Genomic DNA, 22,717 nt, shown 5'->3' on the forward strand with positions numbered 1-22,717 from the left:
CATTTGGCTACGTTTCTGTAGTGGAACACATTCTGCATCTCCAAAAAACTTTTTAATAATGCTAAGATGTAGATAAGTGGTAGAAGACTTGCCTAGCTTATGTAAGGCTTGGGAGTTAATCCTTACAACTAAAAGAAAAAAAATCTCTCCAGCCAGATTATGAAAAATGAAATGCTTAGGAAATTATTAAATTATTCTGAATTATTTTATTTTTCATTTCATTACTTATTTAAGTGTTTAAGCTCTTACACTATTTTTACAAGCTGGTGAACACTGACAATATTATTTCTTCCACAGAACTATAACCACATATTTCCAGACAATATAAATATATGTTAATTGAGCTAATGATTTCACAAAAAATTAATAAAATATCTAAATATTAAGTTAAATAGTCACAATGCATAAAAATATTAAGGTCTACTTAATTCATTAGCAGATTTTTTTTTCAAGAGGTTGCAAAGAGAAAGGAAAGAAAAATTACACTTCAAACAAAAATACATTGGTAAACAACTTCCTGTAAATATAGAACACAATCACAAGAACAAGAAATTTTATGGTTTGAGTTGTTTTAGCTAATCATCAAAAAATCAAATAATAACAAATACCAATGAGGCTGCAGGGGAAAAGGAACTCTTACATTGTTGCTTGGAATGTGAACTAGTACAATCACTAGGGAAATCAATATGGAGATTCTTCAAAAAACTAAAAGTGAAATTCCATTTGACCGAGCTATTCCCCTAGTAGGTATCTGATACTTACCCATGTTTATAGCAGCACAACTCATAATAGCTCAATCTTGGAAGCAGCCTGTATGCTTATCAACAGATGAATGGATAAGGAAAATGTATTTATACTCAGTGGAGTACTATTTGGCCATAAAGAATGATAGATTTGAGTCATTTGTAGGAAAATGGTTACACCATGAGACCATAATGTTAAAAGGAAGAAATCAGACGCACAGTTTAAATATCACATTATTTTTTTAATGTGAGAAATTCAAAGTATAAATAATTTAATGAGGAAAATGAGAGAGAGATAGTAGGAAATAGGGAGACAGATCTTTTGAAATGGGAAGGGGACCAAGTGATGGAGGGAGGGTAGAGAAAAAAGGAGTAATGAGGGGAAGTAAAAAGCATTGAGATGTGTTATGTATGTGCAGTAATCATTATGTCCTACAAACGTGTACTAACAAAAATAAACACAAATATGTGTACATAAATTGTTTTAGCTATAATAATAAGCCATTTCTACTTTTTAAAATATTTACTAAAAGAGCATATTCTGGATGTTCTGCACATGACAAAGGCAACATTTTACTAACAATATTTGAATAGCCCCCTCCCATTCTCTTTCCAGGCCCTCCTTAGTACCTTGCACCGGAGAATGCAAACGTTCAGTTTATCACGATATTCGGTCTGAAGGTAGTAAAGACATGTGCTTATTTTTAAGTTTTACTGCTCGATAGCAAAAGAGTTTTTTCTCCTTTATTTTCAACAACTGTAAAAAAACATGGCAGCAAGGCCAAATTCATAGATATTATGAGCACCAACTGTCAAGGGATTTGAAATTCTTAAATAAAATATTTGAAAATTGAATTACTTAACCAATAAAATATTTTATTTAAAAAAGAAGTAAAAATAGCCCAAAGATCTATCAGTTGATGAATACGACAATAAAATGTGATGTAGGCATGCAATTAAATATTATTTGGCCAGAAAAAGGAATGAAGTAGTGGTACATGCTATAAAATGGTTAAATCCTGAAAACATTATGCTAAGTGAAAGAAGCCAGTCATAAAAGGCTACACATTATATGTTTCTATATGAGATGCTCGGAACAGACAAAACAATAAATATTTTCACATGATGAATTTTTTTTCCTGCTGTAGCTCATGACATTCCCATCAGCCCTAATGCTGGTTCCTATACATTGCTTATGTTTGGGAAAGTTTTCCTATGAAGCCCCAACATGTATTTATTTCTGATGATATGTGCTATTTGAATTTTATTTAAATCATTTAGCCATGAACTGTCACATATCCTGAAACATACTTATGGATAAGTAAATGTAATTCATTTTCTTGTCTTTGTTTACAGACATAAAGCCAGACTGGAAAATTTCATATATGACTATTCTTTTTCCTTAATCTATCACTCTGCTGGGAAGCTTACATGTCTTATAAACTTTTGACACAGTGTTTGATCAGCTATTATTTGTCATCATTCAGAATTGGGCCATAAGATGAAACTTATTTGTTACCCCTGATAGGAATATAAGTAATGATGTAGTAAATGTAGGTGATGGCATAAAAAAATTTTTTATTGTCCTTTTATTATTATATTTCTTTGGAAAAAGTCAATGAAGGGTAATTTTTTTGTCACAGTGATCAAAAGTGGGGCCTTTACTAAAAGATAAACTTTTATACAATGATAATAATTGTAGATGGTTGGATTTCCATACTTCCTTTCAACTTAAAAATTCTTTTTCCCCCAAAATTTAAAATATCACTCCCAGATAATGAAAGACACTGCTGACTTCTTTGGCTTTGGGGCTAAATTCTCCTTATTTTGTAAAAATGTTTTTCTTAAAGCGTTTAACTCTTCTGGATAAGAGATGATTTAGTTTTAAATATTAAACTTGTTTCACTTGTATCTGTGGTGAGTGGAATACTGGCAAACAAAATTGCTTCCTTTGAATAGCTGTGAAAGGTCAGAAGTGAAGATTTCCTATTTATTTAGCTGTCATGTGCTTTACTGATATGGAGAAAAACTGGAAGAATTTCTTTTAGTACAGTGCAGTGTTAAAGTTCATAAGGTTAGAAATAATTTTTATCCTTACTTAAAGCTCATAGGTAATTTTTTAAAAAAGATTTAATTACAGTTGTCATTTCTATGATTTCTACTGAGGAAACAGTAGAGAGACTACCCGACTGAATGTTCTCCCTCATTCCTGAATAATTACATTCTTGAAATAATGACCTTGTCAGGTAACATTGGTGGGAAGGTCAGAGAGCATCTGATTTTCAAAGTGTTTGAATTAATGCATAGTAATTTCACCTTTTAAAAAAATTAGTATTTTAACTAAGAGAATCCTTTTTCTTTTAGTGGTACTCTAATGCTGCCTAAAATGAGTAATATTTGCCCTTGATATATTCATTGAAAAAAACAGAAAAATGCTTTTGAGTGACCTTACAGTTTGTAAAGACTTTAAATTTGTTGAAGCCAGGTACTGGGGTGCATATATGGTACATTCCTGTATGGGAGGCTGAGGCAGAAAGATTGCAAGTTTGAATTGCACCTAGACAACTTAGATATAAAGATATAAAGGGTTTGAGACATAGCTTAGTGTAAATGCCCGAGGGTCAATCAGCCTCCACTACTGAATGAATAAATGGCTAAATGACTGAATGAGTGAATGAATGAATAGGGTCATGCTCTTTTGGGTAAATGTATTTTAAACATATTTTTAAAAGATGGAAGCTAAGCTAACATATATCATATCCAGATACCCACTGCACAGGTTAATAAATTCAGTTTGGGCTGATTTCTACAGAACTTTAATATAATAATAATAATTTAATATAATAATATATACAATAATAACATGATGTCTTTTGTCATGCTCTTTTGGGTAAATGTATTTTAAACATATTTTTAAAAGATGGAAGCTAAGCTAACATATATCATATCCAGATACCCACTGCACAGGTTAATAAATTCAGTTTGGGCTGATTTCTACAGAACTTTAATATAATAATAATAATTTAATATAATAATATATACAATAATAACAATTGATGTCTTTATTTTCTATTACTTTTTTTCCTCAGACATAATGTCTTGAAATCAGTGGTTTTTGGGCCCCAGATTTAGCTCAGTGGTGCAGCTGCCTGCCTCGTAAGCTCAAGGACCCAATTTTGATCCCTGGTACCAAAGGGTCAGGGGGAGGAAAGAAATTAGTGGTTTTTATGTCTAAGAAATGTTTATATTATTATATCTTTCTGTATACAAAAGTGGTATATGTTGTTGTAGAACATGCATTAGTGTAATAAACAAGTATCACATTATGTATATCATTCTGTAATTTATTTTTTCTCAATGTTCTATTTTTGTTTTCATTGATAATATTTTATGTGGTATTTCAATTTAGCAGTATCCTCAATTTTTCCACTTACTTCACAAGCATTTAGGTAGTTTCTGTTTTTTAAAGTATCCATCGTTGGATGTGGTGGCGCAGGCCTTGAATCCCAGCACTTCTAGGCTGAGGCAGGATTGCTGAGAATTCGAGGCCAGCTTTGGCTGCATAGTGAGTTCAAGGTCATCTTGAACTACATGATGAGACACTGTCTCAAAAAAAAAAAAAAGTATCAAAATCAATGTTACAGTGAACATTCTTCTGCCTGTTTCTTTGTGCTCAGGTATGACTTTTTTGCCTTCTTATGTGCCTGACGATGGAATTTCCTCAATATATGTTTTTTGTTTTGTTTTGTTTTTTGGTATCGGGATTGAACTCAGGACCTTACACTTGCGTGTCAGGCGTGGTGCCGCTAAGCTAAATCCCTGGCTCTTCTATGTATGTGTATATGTAACGATGCTAAATGTTGCCAGTTTGATCTTCAAAGTTCTTATAACAGTTCGAATTCCTATCTCCAGGCATTTAAAAAATATTTTTGAGATAATTTACATGCCACCAATATACATAATCTGGTATGGAGAGTACAGTTCAGTGTAGTTTAGTATATTTACAAGGTTCTAAATTATTAGCAAAATCTAATTTTAGGACATTTTACATCACCCCAGAAAGAAACCTTGTACCCATTGCTCCCCTTTATTCCTTCCCACTTCCGTGTGTTTATGCTCTCCTGCCCAATGTAAGCATGGATCTACTTTTTGCCTCTGTAGATTTGCCTATTCTGAACATTTGTGTATACAATATCATATAATACTTTGTCTTTTGTAACTCACTACTTTTGTGTACCATATTTTTGAGATTCAACCATATTGTATCCCCTGTCACTATCTCACCTTTCTTCTTTTATTAATATTACTATGTTTTGTTTTCCATTTATCATTGTATGGACATGTGTGAATAATGTTTTTATTTCTCTAGGATATATTCCCTAGGAGTGGAATTACTAGGCTAAAGCTTACTATAACACTGTGTTTAACATTTTAAAGAACTGCCAAAAGTAGCTGAACCATCGTGCAGTCCCGGCAGCAATGTCTGAAGTTTCCAGTTTCTCCATATCTTCTCTAATACTTGCTATTATCTATCTTTTCCCATTATGTATCCTAGTGGGTACAAAGTGGTGTCTCATTTCAATTCTGGTTAGCATCTCTTTAGTGACTAATGACCATCTTTTTAAATGCATTTTGGCATTTCTATATCTGCCTTAGAGATATTTCTGTTCAAATCCTTTACCCATTTTTAAACTTGGCCTTTATCCTTTTTATTATTGAGTTATATATATCCCTTCCCCATTCTGAATATAATTTCCTCATCAGAGAGATAATTTGCAAATACTTTCTTACTTTTTGTTGTTTTTCTTTTCACTTTCTTGATGCAGTTCTTTGAGGGACAAAAGCTTTCAGTTTTGATGATGTCTAATTTATCAAACCCTTCTCATGTTTGTACATTTGATATCATATCTGAGAAATCATTACCTAAGCCAAAAATATTTATTTCTCCTCATTCTTCTAAGAGTTCTGTAGTTTTAGCTCTTACATTTAATTAGATCTGTGATCTCTTGTTACCTAATTTGGTATGTAATGAGAAGTATATACATTCTTTCACGTGTGAATATCCCTTCATCACAGCACAACTAGTTTAAGTTTTCTCTTCCCTATTGTATTATCTTGGCACCCTTGCTGAAAATCAATTGACAAAAAATATAAGGATGCATTTCTGAGACTTTCTATATTATTGATTTATGTATCTATTCTTGTGACAGTACTATGTAGTCTTAATTGCTATAGTTTCTGCAGTAAGTTTTAAAATTAGAAAATGTAAATTCTTCAACTTGTCTTTCTTAAGATTGTTCCATCTATTCTGGCTCCCTTGTACTTTGCACATACATTTTAAGATAAGCTTCTCTCTGCAAAATATATTTAGGGTCTTAGCAGGATTCATACAAACCTGTAGATCAATTTAAGGAATATTGTCATCCTAACAATACTAAGTCTCTCAGTCTATCAGAAGACCATTGGATGTCTTTGCATTTATTTAGATATTTTTTTAATCTCTTCCAAAAATGTTTTGTGAGTTTTAGTGTATAAGTCTGCCCTTCTGTTGTTACATTTATTCCTAAATATTCTTGTTGATACTTTTATAAATGGAATTATTTACTTAATTTGATTTTCAAGTTATAGTCTATATATTGGTGATATATAGAAGTATAATTGCATTTTATATATTGTTCTCATAGTCTGCAAACGATGAAACTCTTTAATAGATTTAACAGCTTTTAAAAGTTATTTTTCTTAAAGTTTTGTGTACACAAGATCCAGCCCAGAGCTTATTCATGCTATGGAGTTAATTTCAGTGACACATTTTTACATTTTTAAAACACCTACCTGTTCTATTTTATTTTTCTCTCTTTTACTGTACCCTTTCTTAATGGCTTTTGCTAGAAAGCATTTCTTCATTTATATTTTCAAACATCTTAAACAAACTTCTTTTAAAGCCTTTGTCAGACTGTTTCAATAAAACTAATTTTATGTGGGGTGCATTTCTTTTCTGTTGATTTGTTGATTCTGTTGGATACTTTGTTAGAATTAGATTCCTATGAATTTTGGTTTGCAGGCCTAGTTTGAGTGGGAGGTTTTATGAGTGTTTTGTTCTTTTATTTGACTTTGATCATTCCTCCTTGCGACGATCTTTCAATTACCTGCATCTGGCTCCCTAAGGTTCCTTCCAGACATAGGTCTTATAATGACAGTTTGGTGTTCAGCCCAGAGTTACATTATGGGTTCTACAAATTCAGCTATGGAGAGTCCTTTCCATGAGAAGCCTAACAGCAGTGTCCAGCATCAAACTGTTTCTTCCCCATTTCTGTGAAACGTATTTAGTCCCCCTTAGTGTACTGGAGCTTAACCCCTGCCCACCACTATTTCCCTCTGGAGTTAAGTGTGCCAGTAGCCTCAGAACTAAAACACTGTTTTGCATTTCTCTTTCTCTTCTGGCCCATGGAAATATGTGAGCCTATTTGTGTGTAGTTATCCTTTTTTATATTTTATCATATTTTCTGTTTTGAAAAGCACAAGGTCTGTGCCACATTTTAAATCAAATGATGAAGAAACGTCATTCGGGATGCATAATAATACATATTTATTCTTTAATTTTAACTTATCAGCAGGATAAAACTATTATATTTGTTCTGTAAGAAATATTACTTTGTTATTATAAGCCAAAGAAAATGAGTATTATATTTTCACTTCCCAAATAGTTTTCCCCACCCAAAAATTCTTTCAGAAATAGTTGAATATTTATGTACTATATGATAAACACGGTCCTGAAAATTTTACTTATCTATTTTTATTCAATTGAAATTCTAAAAAGTTCATAATTGTTGTTATTATATCATAGAAGAATGTATAAATCTTTGACTCTTCAAGAACTTGTCATTCATCACTAGAACCAATATTTAAATCCAGTTCTGTCTAATTTGAAAGCCTGTGCTTTAAATCACATTTTTTAATGTTTTTCTATTTTAATTGTTGGAAAGTTTGCATTCTATTCCCCCCACTTTGTGAGAGTAGTATGATTTTAAGATATTTTGGTACAGAAAAATAAATTTATGGAGGGAACAGAGTAGGTGATTTCAAATTAGTTCATAACTTCAGGCATTATTTGCTTTGGATTTCAGAATATATTTCAGGGACATTCTCTGGCTTGTTAGGATCTTTCTTGATAAATTATTGGTTTTGTTATTGTTAAAGGTTTTGATAGTAATAAAAGACTTTTGTTCCCATCTTCTTATTTTCATTAATTTGATGTTAAACAGTAACTTACATAAAAGAATAGCTATTATTATTATTATAATTGTACATTATAAAGGAAAGTATAATTTTTCCAAGTTAATATTTTATGCTATCCATATTTATCTCCAGACCTATACTGGGAATCTATAAATGAAGAATTAAATCTAAATCTCATACTATCAGTATTTATTAACTAATTGAAATATATAAGTATTTTCTTTAAGGAGATTGGTAGGCCAGAAAGAGAAATAAATGCTATAGAATTTTTCAACCAGTAATGAATGGATAATTGAACTTAAGGATAAGAAATAATTATGACTGCACAAGAATAGTGCTGAAAAAGATTTGAATTTGTAAGATATCAAGAATTAAGACAGCAGATATAAGAATCAGTGATCAAGAAGGACATGTATATATGCCACTGCTCTAGAGTAGGCTGATTTTAAGGGCTTTAGTGCTAGTTTGGAGTGAAGCATTGAAGGAACATGATTTTAGTTAGATTTTAAGTGATGCAATAAGTAATTCTTAATGGGTTGAAACTATCTGCTGAAATGACTATCTTCCATGTCTTTTTTCTAATTGTAGAAAATGGTTTATTGGAAATCTCAAGTTTGAACTATTCAGTCTCTGTATCCCATCCCTCTAGGGCCAGCTCAGCCCTTCATCCTGTCAAAGCAGATAAAACAGAACAGCTTGCAATTTGCTATAAAGGGTCCTTGGGATGAAGCATTTTAATGTCCATAAAGAGTAGACAAGACCTTCATTTTTAAAGGCTCCCATGGAACATTTCAAACAGCATGGATTTGTCTTGGTGCCCTTTGCCAAAATTAATAGATTTAGGCTGTAGAGTTAGAGGAAAGCAAAGCATTCCGGCCTTCTTACCATCCAATAACATTTTACTGTATTTTTCTTATTTTAGTCCACATGCCTTCAAACTGACAACATGATGAGTAAATAATGCTTAAATAAGACAGGCTACTTATTTTTAGACCTGCCACTTAAATTTAGGAGAAATGCAGAGTAACAATATTATTTTAGAAATTAAAAATCAGCTACGATGATCCAGAGAATAGATTAAATTGATCTTTCTTGGCCTTTAAAAAAAAACAAAACAAAAACTCTATTTATCAGTCTGAGGTTGAATTGCCTTTCTAGTTTCAAATAGCTCTTCCAACCAAGTGCCCCGATAAAGAAAGGGCAGAGAGGGACTGGCGTGTAATAAAATACCAAGTATGTTATTTTGAATTCTTCTCATGATTGGAGAACACGAATATCTTAAGCTCTGATAAAATGGTGCAATTTTATATTTTCCATTTGACTACTTTAAAAGGTTCATTGTCTTTTAATTAAAATACAGGGGGGAAGAGAGGAGATAAAAGATGTAGTACTCTAAAGAGGATGGCTTTTAGCTACTAGTACATGAGTGAAGACACCACAATAAAGCAAGATGGAGTGCAGCAACAAGTTTTGTGCCTTGAAGCCTCCTCTTGTATGACAGTGGTAGTAATTTGGAGTTAATTTGTGCAGTTTCTCAATAAAAGACTTTGTGTTTTATTATTCTTTGATTCTCTGTAGATCTCTTCTCAGCTGTTCTTTCATCCTCTTTTTTTTTAATGTGATCCAGTGCACTTTAAACAACTAGAAAAAATAATGAGATAAATCAATTTAGGTGAGAATTTTGGATCAGGTTCAGTACATGGACATTTTCTATTCATCAGCTGCTGTTGGCTTTCCACAAAATGACTACCTCAAATGGCTCCTTCCTTGAAACTCATGTTCTATTCTCACTGACAGGTTTAGGCCCTCTTTTTCCTTTGCGAATGTTTGGTTTCTCTGTTTGGGAATATTACTGCCTGGTAGTTGTCTTCTTTTCCTTTGTCTGCATGAAGATTTTTTTCTTTGTTTTTCTCCCTTTGCTTTCTACTCCCCACTTGTCCCCAAGTCCTTCAAGCCAGTGAGCTTGTGGTGACACCTTCTGGGCAGTGCTGGGAGTGAATTATAGCCATAAATTCCATGGTGGAGGTAGCACACTTAAAGATGATGTGTATAGTATTATATTTGGTTTGCTTCATCAGAAGAACTGATACAGCAGTTCGATTATGCCTGGAGTTTGTGGTACTTGTTACATATCACTGTAATTCCGTACTAATGAGTAAGGAATTGTAATATCTAAATAAAAAGTCAGAACTCTACCAGTTTAATCAATGCAAGGGTGTGCTACTTGGTCAGACTTGGAAGTGAATATTAACAGAGGAAAAATTAATGATTGTATTTTATTAAATATCAGCACCACACACTACTCTCTGAGCGTGTGTATGTATAACCCTACAGTATCAAGTTATATGCCAGTGCTTTATAGCAGCAGGAAAATGTCCTATAAACAGTTTCTGTAAACAGTGTCATTCATCTCAACAATTCACTATTCAAGGATTATTCAAAATTATTCTTGTCCATTCATGTCTCTCAGCAGTTTTTTTTTTTCTTTCAGCAGTTTTAACAAATGTAAACAATCTTCTATGTAGCCTTGGTTGAAACCTTGCCTTTTTCTGAATAGGCTCCATTTCTTCCACCGCTACTTCAAAGCTGACTTAACTCTTTTTTTTTTTTTTTTTTTTTTTTTTGGTATCAGGAATCGAACTTGGGACCTTGTGCTTGTGAGGCAGGCGGCAGCACCACTGAGCTAAATCCCCAGCCCCTGATTTAACCTTATATTAAAAAGACTTTAAATGACAGCTTTTTCACACAGCTTTTAAAGGATACAAGTTTACTACTTCCAATTTTCTTTTCTCACTGACTTCTGCTTGGATCTTGAACAAGCTTTAAGGTATGGCTTTTAGTAAAATCACTTGATAGATCTAGAAAAGTTGCCATTGCTATCTTTTCAGGAAATTGACTGATGTTAATAGAACTTTATAAGTTTAATATTAAATAATTTCCAGACTCTCAAGAATCTTTCTTCTATTTTCAGTAGCTAAATAACAAATTCAGAAGTACTGGACAACAAAGGTATGACTGGCTATCAAAACAATTGTAAAATTACCCATCTCTGTAACGTCATCTTAGGGTAGTATCAAATGGAAAGGCACAAAGCACTAAAGAGTGAAGCTAACTGGTACAGTTGGATTGCAGTCTTAAAAATGGCACCTCATGTCTTAGCTCTTTACTTCATCCTTTAGTGAAATATTGCATACACAATATATGTTTGTATTTTGTACAGAGTCCAATATTTTTATTATTAGAATATAATAAAGTCAAAGTAGAGACACAGTGCTTTCTAATTTTGATTTTCAAACAGATGCTAGATAGTTGAAAAACAGACCAGAGCTATAATGAAAATGGCAAAAACACTTTCATAAACCTAAAAGAAAGCTTAAAATACCGAGGGTATAAATGAGTAACAAAATATCATGTAGTAACTGTGAAGATGATAGTTTTATTTGAAGTAGGGGGAGGGAAGAGAAAGCTAGAAGGAGGCAAAAACACAATTTGGTCTAAAATTGAATTTCTCTGATAAGGCATTTCAGAAGCGGCTTGTCTTATTCACTCAGCAGCAAAATAATCATATGCGCTTTAATAATCTTTATTTTACAGGAGTGTGTTGCCAGGGTAACGAAATGTAAGCAGGGGAACAGCACCTTGCAGATCACAAAGGCAAATCTGTGGAAAGAAATTTCACTGAGTTTCTCTTTTCCTTACCAGTGTAATAAAGACTTATTTTTCCTGCACTATTTAATGATCTCACATAAACATTCTTTTCCCTTTTCCGTTTTCGTGTCTGTTTAAAAATGGACAATAGCATATATCTGGAACTGTCAAGCTCAGTGGGCTAAGCAAAAAACAGATGTTATATCTTTAGCATTTTTATATAATTACTCTTTATTACTATTTTACCCCATCTCCATCCCTTCCGACCTTATGTTATTTCCTTCTCTCTGTAAACCAATCTGATGACAGTATTCCAAATAAAGGGGCTTGAGGTGGGAGTTTGTATTTGGCTACATTAATCAAAATTTATTAGCTAACCTTGCCTACATGGAGATTCTAAAGAGGTAAAGATTGCAACTGAAACATCTATTTTTGGGAGGCGGTAAATTGAATCACAGCAAACAAAGTGACAGGCATTCAGGCCAAAAGGTGCAGAGATAATCATTTCTTTATACTCATGTACATGCACGCAAACACCACCCCACCCCCGACCCAAGAGGAATCGGGGAGAAAGGAAAGCAATGTTAGTTTCTTTCAGCTTGCCATTGGGCACTGGCTCCAGGAGACTGGCTGATGTGAAGTTAACAAAACGAAAGGTTTCAATGCTTCCTCGAAAGAAATAATAAACACTGGCAATAAGAACATCCCTACTGATTTTTTTATTAGATCCAATTTATGACAAATATATAGCTTATGTGTATTTGCCTGTCGTTATCTTTGCTAAGTGACATAAGCTGTGAAGGTGATTTAAGAACAAAATAGTATTACTTTGTAAGACTGGAGGAGAGAGGGAGACAGGGAGATTGTAAGAGGGAGGGAGGGAGAGTGGAAGGGAAGGAGCAAGGGAGGAGGGAAGAAAGCAAAGGAGGAAGGGTAGAAAGAGGGAGGGAAAGTGGGTGCGGGAAGAGGAAGGAAAAAGAAAAGAAAAGTGAAAGAGGATCTTTATGAAATTAGATGTGACAATCTGTATTCATGTGACTGTTAAAGGTTTGATTTCTGTCAAGTATTTCAAATTAACAGCTAACTGTTTTAATGTGCTGTCTACTCAAATGCTATGGATTATCTAGATCTTTCTCTAGGTCTGTGGGATAATAGGCAACCACAAATAAGTGCTCAAATGTCAATTTCTGGGTAAGTTTCATTCTAAATGATTTTGGATTTTGATGATGTTTAAACGATATTATTAATTATTGTCATTGATATTTCTCTAGGAAGTATTCTTTCTTGCCACCTAAACCCTGCTCAGATACTTAAAATTCATATTAACTAAAGCTACATTTAAAACAGATAATGGTACAAGAGTAAGTAAAATTTGAAAAGATCCAGTAAAGACTTCTTCAAATAGCAAGCTGTAGGGAAAAATATTCTATAGCGATATAACTAGTAATAATACTCCAATGTTCACAAAACTGGAAAAGCATCATGTTGAAATTGCAAGATCTCTGATGTTCTAGTGGAATTTCAGACTGAAATGCTGTGGAAGTCAAAGTTTGATTCTCATCAAGCATCATTGAAAGCTCTTGAGAAAATTTTAAAACCCAACAGAGTCCGTTCCAATCATTTATCCATATTCTATAACTGTTGGTTTAAAATCGGTTCTTCACTTTAATTCTAAATACAGTGAATTCATTTGGAACTTCCCTGAAGCCAGTATCTGCTTTTATATAAGCTCTCTATTTCACCTCTGTTATACTAATTACTCAAGAGTTTAAAAGTTTCCTAAGATAATGTCAAAAGGGCAAACATTTTTCTCTCCTTGGGCCATTGTTTGCCTCTAGATTCTCTACGGAAATAAGGTTAGCAGTTTTGGGTACAGAGTAGTATATCTATTTTCTTAGGATTTGGGACTTTATCCCTTGTATATACAAATCACCAATAACTCTACATTTTTATTTAATTGTTATGAAGATGTGCATATCGGTGGTAAATGAAAGCTTAGTGTTAAATATTTGTTTCATTTTTTTGTTTTGGTTTTTTGAGACAGGGTCTCACTATGTAGTTGAGACTGACCTGGAGCTCACTGTGTAGCCCAGGTTGGTCTCGAACTCACAGCAATCCTCCTGCCTCAGCCTCCCGAGTGCTGGGATTACAGGCGTGCGCCACCACACCGAGTTAGTGTTGAATATTGTTCCCTTGGTGCTTTTAATTCAACTGTAAAAATTTTCAAATCAGTTGCTAGCTTTTAATCTTCCCTATTTAGTGAAAAACTAATTCTTTCCCTTCACTTTTTGAACATAGTGCAGTTTTTGGAACCATGTATAACAGGATCTTAAAGTGGAACTCTACCTGTTTGTCTTAGCTGAGGTCCCAAGGAAAAAAAAATTCAGGATGAGATATGGAAACAACCTCAAGTTCTTACATGAGAAGGAAAGAGAAAAACTACTATGCAGTTCTTAAGCTTCTTCATCATATCAATGATCAAAAGGAATGGGAAATTATAAATTAAGGAAAGGAGTATTTGGGGAGAAAGTTGTTAGTTTGTTGAGTGTCCTATCACATCTCCAAGGGGGAAGGAGTGGGATACATCTCCATTTGTCAGAATCCAAGGGAGACAAACTTTAAGATTGCATACCTTAAAAGTGACTCCTGCTGTATAAGACCTGCTATTTGATTAATGCCTGAGAAATCTAAAGAGGTTGAAACTGTCTGACCAGCTGACTTGAAAATAGAATGACAAGCAGGTGATTACTTCAGGCAACCTGTATATGCTCAGAGTTGTTGGAGCAAATGTTGCTTAAGTGCACGTCGTAGGTCAGAAGTGAGACAAGAGAAATGATACAAGGTTGTCTTAGACCCTGAACTGCCTGGATCAAGTGAAGTGCACTGCTACCTTCTTGGGAGCAGAAAATAAAGAGAGGAGTGAGCTTCAGCTAAATCAAAGGGTCTGCAAGTGAGCAGCCTAGCAAGGCTAAATTGAGAAAAGAAAGTTGCTATAACTTTGAAATTTAAAGATTTTATTACTAGACTCGACGGGGTATGCTGATTGTTAAATGTTTCGATTATCTTGTTTTGGGGGAGGTTTTTGATTAACAAAAATGAAATCTTGAATCAGGAATGGAGTGGGAAGGAAGCAAACCCAGTTAAACCTAGAGACTAGAGAATGGGTAGGACTGGGGCCTGAGGGTCAGGCCATTTACACTCTCATCCACCAGAACTCCACAGAGCAGAGAGCAGGCCCAGGAGAATGTGTGTCATGCAAGATATGGAGGATGGCCTTTGCATGACTGTACTCTGGTCTACACATGTCTATTTACTACATATATCCCTTATTGAGAGGAGTCTATATACTTTATATATGTGTTATACATATCTGTATACACATTATACATGTCAATTTACTTTATGCTGTGGGTTTTTTTTTTTTTTGTACCAGGGATTGAACTTGGGTACTTGTGTATCCCCATCCCTGTTTTCATTTCTGTAGTCAGTATTTCTGTTGCTTCTGCTTGCTCCTATCCATACTGCAGTAAGAAGTTACTAAGCCAGGCAAAAATAACAGTAAAGAAGATTTTTACCTCTTCTCCAAAAGCTTTCTATAACTTTTCTTGATTTAATATATGGCCACTTCTTTCTTTCTTTGCCCAAAGTTCAGGTAGGGGTATCATAATCAAGAGGATTTTATTATCAATCTACAAAATAAAACATATATTGCACAACATACAAAAATTAATGGTAGTATTTTTAGAAGGATGTGATTGAGCTTGTAATACAGCATAAATAATTACATGATAGAGTAGACATTGTATGTCAGTATATGTCTATAATCTTAAATGTATAAAAGGAATTGATAAAACATTATCAAATTATCATTTTTGCATCCAGGTTAGTTTCTAGAGGACACTCTAGCGTCTGATTTTTTTGCTGGGCTTGCTTGAGGAAAGCTGTTCTCATACCTTAATTTTGTTATAATGTTGGGCTCCTTAGAATGTAGGAGAGATAATGACAGGGAAGAATGGGTAGAGAGTGAGATACTAATAGAAAGATGTTAGAAAAATACTAATGAGCAGTAGAACTCATTGGAGATCACGTGATAGAAAAATAGCCAGCGATTGTGAAACACTCACACACATAAAGTAATTATATGAATGTGTACCTCCAACAGTTGGATCTTCTTGAGCCCTTTGAGGTTGATCCCATAATGCTCTCTACAAAATTACTCTTCTTTCTTGACTTTAACAGGCATTGTGTAGTCTATTCAGAGTAACATTTTTTAAAGTCATACCTCACAAACACAATAAAGAAAGAAAGAAAGAAGGAATGGAAGGAAGAAAAAGAAGGGAGAAGGCAGAAAAGACAGGGAGGAAGAAAAGAAAGAATGTGAGGAAACAAATATATTGATTTCAGTGCAGATTAATAATTCTTATTAGTTGAATGAGAATTTTCAATCATTTACAAAGTGCTTTATATTGCAACCTATGTGAATGGTCAGTGGTTTTTTTGTCAGAAGTTTATTTGGTTTATGTAAGTGCAGAATTATAATTATTAAAAATTAGGTGGTAAAGATGTTACTAAAAACTGTTACTGAAATATGTAAGCAAAGAAATTGACCAACTCTGTTGAACATTGCTAGCTGTTCTTATAATTTTGATTCAGTGAGGCATATTAATAGGATTGTCTGACTAGTTCAAGAATTAGCTATACCACTTAACTTTTTGAGTCTCTTTCTTATCTCACCTATCACATACAAGTAGTATTTCTTTTCCTGTGACTGTGTTATGGTAAAGATCGAAGTATAGGAAATAAATCTCTTTATAAGGACATATATCTCCATATATATGATATTTTCATGTAAAAAAAGATCATATAGTCAAACCATGAAAAATATTTGATACATACATATACATTTATCTTCAATAAGTTATGCATATAATTATATATTTGTTTCATTATATAAAAATTGTATTTCATTATATGAAGACATATATGATTCTTTTCATTATTATTTTAAATGCACAAAAGTATCTAGTTGTGCACTCTCTTTTCCATTGCTGAGAGATGTCTTTGAATGAAGATAAAAATTTACTTTCAGTCCACCGGAGTATTCATTAGGTCATACAATTAAAGGCAGGTCGTGGATTTTGGGGGAAAAATAATTTTACTAGTTTTCATTCATTTGAGGGCAGAAAATCAAATTGTAACACTATTGACAGAAAGAAAGGAATCCTATTTTGAAGATTACTGAAAGGCCTATAAAGAGTTTTCACAAATATTTGATTCAGATTCTTTTTGCCTTGCACTTTTACTTTTTGTTATTGTTATTTTGGTACCAGGGATCAAGCTCAGGGCCTTGCTCTTAGGAGGCAGGTAAGGGGCCAGTGAGCTAAATCTCCAGCCCTACACTTTTACTTTTGTTAGATACTTTATTGTTTCAGTAGTAGAATTAAGTGAAATTCTTAAGCAGACAAACAAATTTCACTTTGCTCATTTCTTATGGAACCCATATGCCTCCATAAAAGTCCATTAAAGAGGCTCTAACAACCCTGACTAAAAGTGAGAACAGTGTAATTAATCACAAATAAAATATGCAGATTCTTAAAAGCAAGTTTTATATTAAGGCTAAGCTTACAACTTAGTTTATTTAATTCAGCCATGGAAATAATTTTTTGAAAACATGATATTTTTACCCGCAGAATTTTTCCTTTCAGCTACTATTCCTTTCTTCTTTCTCTCTTGTTTGCATGCAGGATCATAAGTGGTTGAAAATATTTGAGTAATTTAATGTTAATTAAGGATAGGTGGTTTATCATCTTGGCTATAGTTTCATCCCAGTGTAAGGTGTAATAGCAAAATACATTAAACCTTCCAAATAGAGCTCAAGGCAGAAATGCTGCCTGCCATAAACAGGAATAAGTAATCTTGAAACAAGAGTTAGTACTGATACAGTTTTCATATTTTAAGAACCATAAACTAAGGACACTTGTTATGAAGTTACAATGCTAGGCAAAAGCCTTTGACATTACAGTTAGTTCGTAAGTAGAAGATATTACAAAACATCACCTGTTTTATTCCTCTAACACATACTTTCATAATGCTTTTTCCTTCACTAGGAAACAGTAGAGTCCTACAAGTTATCTTAGGATATATATGTACAGGTCAATGAGGAAGGCCAGATAAATAATCCTCTTCAGATTTTATCATTAGTGTTAATTAACTTTACAATAACATCTATATATTATTTAGAAAGCATTTTCCAAAGGGTAGGAAAAATATGTTCCATGAAATCCAGAAATTTGCAACTTGGTAAATAACTTCTCTGTCCCATTTAAATAAAAGAAATTCTCTTTTTAAAATGTCTTCATCTTTAATTCATATTTTTTCATCCTTTATTTTATGGTTAAAATATTAGGAAGATGCTGAAATAAAGGCAAATTTTTATTTTACTGTTAATATGACTATATAAACCTTTACAATATGAACCATCTATTTACTTTATGTGTATTGGCTGAGATATTAGTAAGATTATAACTGGAAATCTGATTGCAATTTAAATATTTTTTTTCAATGTGCTAGATTATATACGCTGGTAGTAATTGTGGGGGTTTTTTGGCTATTGTGTTTGAAATGTTTGCTGACTTATGCAGGATCTCTTGTAATTTGAGGGTGGATTTGGCATGACCTACTTCAATATAATTGCTATTAGTAACTCCATTGAAGTGTTAAATGATAAATCCTTTGAAAATTTTTTCTTGGATAATCCTAACTTAACCATGTTAGGAAAATAGAAATAGCTCTCCACAGAGGATGTGTGTATGTATGTGGCTGTGGGTGTGAGTGTGTGTTAGCCTCTGGTCTTTCAAAAGAGCAGATTCTTTGGGCTTCCTTTTGTCTCTCAAGAATATGTTATTTAAAGCTGCAGTTGACATTTCTACGTAATGCAAGGATTTATAAGAATGCCTTTTCATTTCAGGGCATGTATGTAACATTCAAATATAATCACAAGACTTAAAAGAAAGGATCCAATTTCCTACTCTGAAGCAGGGTGATAACGCATCTTTTTCCCACCACAAAGTACCATGATGAGTGTGATGTGTTCCAATTGTGATAAATTTCATCAGAAATAAAATAGCTTGTGTCTAGATATTAAATGTATTTACACTTAAATTTTCAGATAGTGAGTTTGTCTGCAAATATAAGTGATCATCTAATACTGTTCTTCATTGAAAGCATAGATAACTATATATTTTTAGCTAATTACAAACCACCAAACCTAAAGAGGTTTTGTGGATGATTATTGCTGAAAAGGAATACAAAGACTGAATCCTAATGAAACTGCACAAAAAAAAAAGATTCTTATTATGATTAAAACCAAGTGTGTCTTACTGAATTCCTTACCTCCTCTTCCATTTCTCCATCTCCCTCTGCATCTTTCCCTTCAGGAAAGAGTGAACATTTTTATGGCTTTTTTCTCTAGTCAGTCTCCCTTCTCCATAAGTGAACAATGATGCGACAACCTTGTTGAGCTAATATAGTCTTACAGGGCAGAGATGCCTTAGCTGTCGTACTTAATGAGGGTCTGCTTTGTTTTTTTGTTTTGTTTTTGTTTTTGTTTTTTAGTCTTCTTCAGCTGAGGGAGAATAAACTCATAATCTGCCTTAATTTTCACAAGTAAAAGTAAAAGTTGTTCGATTTAAATAAGCACTGTTATTTTCAACAACTTAGATGATTTACTTTTTCCCATTATGGTAACCTGGATTCTTCCTTCTTTTGAAATGGAAACTATCCTAACCCCATAACCTCAACATCACTGTGAGTAAAACTCTTTCTAATTATATGACAGCGTAGTGTGTAGTGTGTATATTAGCATTGCTAATCAGCTTGCTGTAGTGGATCTGTATCTTCAGTACTAATGTTCATAGAATGACTACAGATGTAACTGTATCTCTGTACCATGCTTAGATGTATGTAAAACACAGATATGAATTTCTAAGTGCAGAATATGGAAAAATTTTAGACCGTATACAATTTTATGTCACTGAGTTTCCATACAAAGCTATTATAGAAAATGTTCATGGTCCCTACATTGAATCTTTCTTTAGCTTAAAAAACAAAAAGATGCTATCTCACTTGCTTTTGCTTTAGTTGTGTTTCTTTTATAACTGGAAGATAATTATTCCTTGGGGGAGGTTCTTAATCTATGTCAAAGAATAGCTGATGATTCCCAAAAATAACATTCAAAAGCTCTGTGTGAGATCATTGTAATTGTCACAGATGAATATTTATTAAATGTCCATTGGGTTAAGATAAATAGAATTGAAGTATAAAAAGAAGATCCATATAAATATTATTGTATACATACATAAATGTGAAAAAATACACAATTAGATTATATGTATATATTTAATAACTATATAGACCCTTCTAATGCACGTGAATATGGCATAAATATGGTAATAGAGTTATATATGGAGCAATTGCTGTATTTTATTCTGCTTATACAAATCTTCCTAAATTATAAAAAATGAAGCACAATATAATAGCAGCAAGTGATTAAGAATCCCCTTATGTACTACCTGTATTTGATGGTGCTTTATTTAGTAAAAAATATAGTTGAGTATAACTGTGAAAGAAGAGAGGTTTTTTTTTTAAAGAGTTTTAAAAGGATAAAAATCAAAATAAGATCTTCACAGTAGTAAAAGAACATAACATAGGTTTCATGGTTAAAAGATTGACTGGCAGATCCACATGAGACAAATGGAAAAAGAATCTGAATACAGGATCATTCTATTATAGTAGACAGTGGGAGAAAATTATGTTAGTCTAAATGAAATCCATAAAATAAGGAAATTTACAATGCAAGAATTTTGGAAATAAAGATTGAATGAAGGAAAAGAATGCTAATGAAAAATATTTATTCAATCACTCTTCACATTTATTATATAATGTTTTCTAACAAATACTGCTCTAGGAGCTATGTGAAAAATAAAAAGATTTATAAGGGAATTCCTGGACAAGCAACTTAGCATTAATTTGAAAATTCACCCACTTCTAAACATACAGAACTGCTAGATAAAAATACCACAAATACTCTGCCTGATGTATAGTTATATTTATGAGAAAGTAAGGGAAATATCTGAGACCTAAAAGTGGAAAAGATTTTTAAATAGATTAGTGATACGGGCTACCCTGGGGATGGGGATGGTGGGATGTCTTGGACCAAGGATATATATTTTATCAGCCAGTCAATACTGGGAGACAAGATCTGGAGCTTACACGATAAAGAAATTAGAACTGAAGCACCAGTGTTAAGCAGGAACCATAGGAGTACTGTATTGTTAAATAATAGCGTTTTTTTTAAATCTGTTCAAGTGAAGACATTAGTTAAATTGAACCAAGCCACAAGTATTTGGTTCAATTCAGAAGGTATAAGAAATGAGTCAAAATACAAGAACTTCCCAAGTAAGTATCTGCTTAAAGCCAGGAACACAAAGGAAAAGAATATCAATGTGTGAACTAAAGATAAAACACATCCCTCATCCATAGCCTTGAGTGTCTGAAACACCTCTGTAGAGAGGTGGGAGGTAGGGAAGAGATACCCCTGAAATTTCACAACCACAAACCAGGTATAACGTGGATCTTCCTCCCAAATACATTCTACTGTGGTCTGAAAAGCCTTAAGCCAAGGAATTTAGTTTTAAGTAAACATTTTAAAGTATTTTGACAATAAAAACAAGGCTTGAAAACAAACAAGAAATACATGTAAAGGAAAAACCAGTTTCTATTAAAAATGATGATAACTAAAATATAAAGGTCTAAGAACAAGTTTGAGTGAGATAAGCAGATGAGAAGAGACTGTGTGAGCTAAAAGATACAGTGAAGACATTTCTAATGGAAATACATAAATAATATCAAAGATTTGAAGATGGAATAAAAATTTTAATTATACTTATCAAAGAGTAATAGAAAAGACAAAGAATAGAGCAATGATCATAACTGATACTTTCCCAAAAAGACACTAATCTATAGGTTCAAGAATTTCAGTGAATCATAAGCAGAAGAAACAAAGAAATCGCTCCTAGGAACATCATAGTGAAACTGTAAAACAAAAAAGTCAAGAAGATTTGGAAATAGCCAGGGAGGAAAATGTTACCAACAACAATGTGATAGTCTGACAGCTAAATTCTTAGCACTAACTATGAGAGCTAGGAAACTACAGTATCTTCAAGGTAGAGACAGAAAAGAGCTGTCAGTCAGAATTCCATAACCATCAAACATATTTTATGAAAACAAGAAGAGAAAAAAGACACTGTTAGGCACTAGACAAAAAATTTTTTTTCAGTTTGAGGAACTATATAAATTTCACATTGACTTGAAGGGAAAAACAATATTAAAGACAAAACCAGTCAGTGCTTAAGTAGGGAAGTTTCAGTTCATTAGAAAGATACATTTCTAAATGCATATAAGAGGCTCTAAAAATGAAGCAAAAGTTGACAGAAATGTAAGGAGCATAGACAAACTCACCAAATTATTTGGGAAAGTTTAACATATCTTGATATTTGTGAGATGCATCTAATAATAAGTTAATTACTATATTAACCACATTATTTGAGAAAGATAGATACTTTAGATATATTTTATACAATTCTTTTTTATTCCCTCAAAATTTAAGAAAAACAGTTTTTAAATTTAAAATTTTTGTCACATTAACAAGGCAGAAAAAGATAAAAAGCAAAGAGAGAGCAAAATAGAAATAAGCACAAAACAAGATGACAGAAATATATTATTTTTCAAAAATGTAAAATACTGATACTACTAGATTAAAAATGTCAACCTTTTATAAACTAGTCTAAATTCTCCTTATAAAATTTATTTTTGAAAGAGTAGAAAACAGAAGTTTTAAAAAAGTATAAGGCAAGCACAATAGAAATGGTTAATATATTGATATCAAGGTCAATATTATTTAAAGCAAAAGCTTTTATGTAAGAGAAAACTCTGGTAGATTAGAAAATGAACTAATGACAATACATAAGAAAAACAAAAGACTTTTATACACCTATTAACAAAGCCAAAAACTATACACAGCAAAAATTGAT

General features: G+C 32.8%; 2 long non-coding RNA genes across 4 annotated transcripts in view; one reads left to right on the forward strand and one right to left on the reverse strand.

The window, feature by feature from the left end:
• LOC117283920 overlaps positions 1-22,717 on the forward strand; it is a 216,604-nt gene that overhangs the window by 125,807 nt on the left and 68,080 nt on the right. The window lies entirely within an intron of this gene.
• The window catches only part of LOC117283921, a 68,974-nt gene continuing 57,690 nt past the window's right edge, over positions 11,434-22,717 (reverse strand). For both annotated transcript variants that reach the window (XR_004514972.1, XR_004514973.1), the window contains exons 2-4: positions 15,781-15,909; positions 15,203-15,316; positions 11,434-11,639 (exon numbers count right to left, since the gene is read on the reverse strand). This is a non-coding gene — a long non-coding RNA (uncharacterized LOC117283921). The remainder of the gene's footprint in view (positions 11,640-15,202; positions 15,317-15,780; positions 15,910-22,717) is intronic.

The sequence above is a fragment of the Fukomys damarensis genome, unplaced genomic scaffold (genome assembly GCF_012274545.1).
Source record: "Fukomys damarensis isolate Sample0158 unplaced genomic scaffold, DMR_v1.0_HiC HiC_scaffold_32, whole genome shotgun sequence".
Lineage (NCBI taxonomy): Eukaryota > Metazoa > Chordata > Mammalia > Rodentia > Bathyergidae > Fukomys > Fukomys damarensis.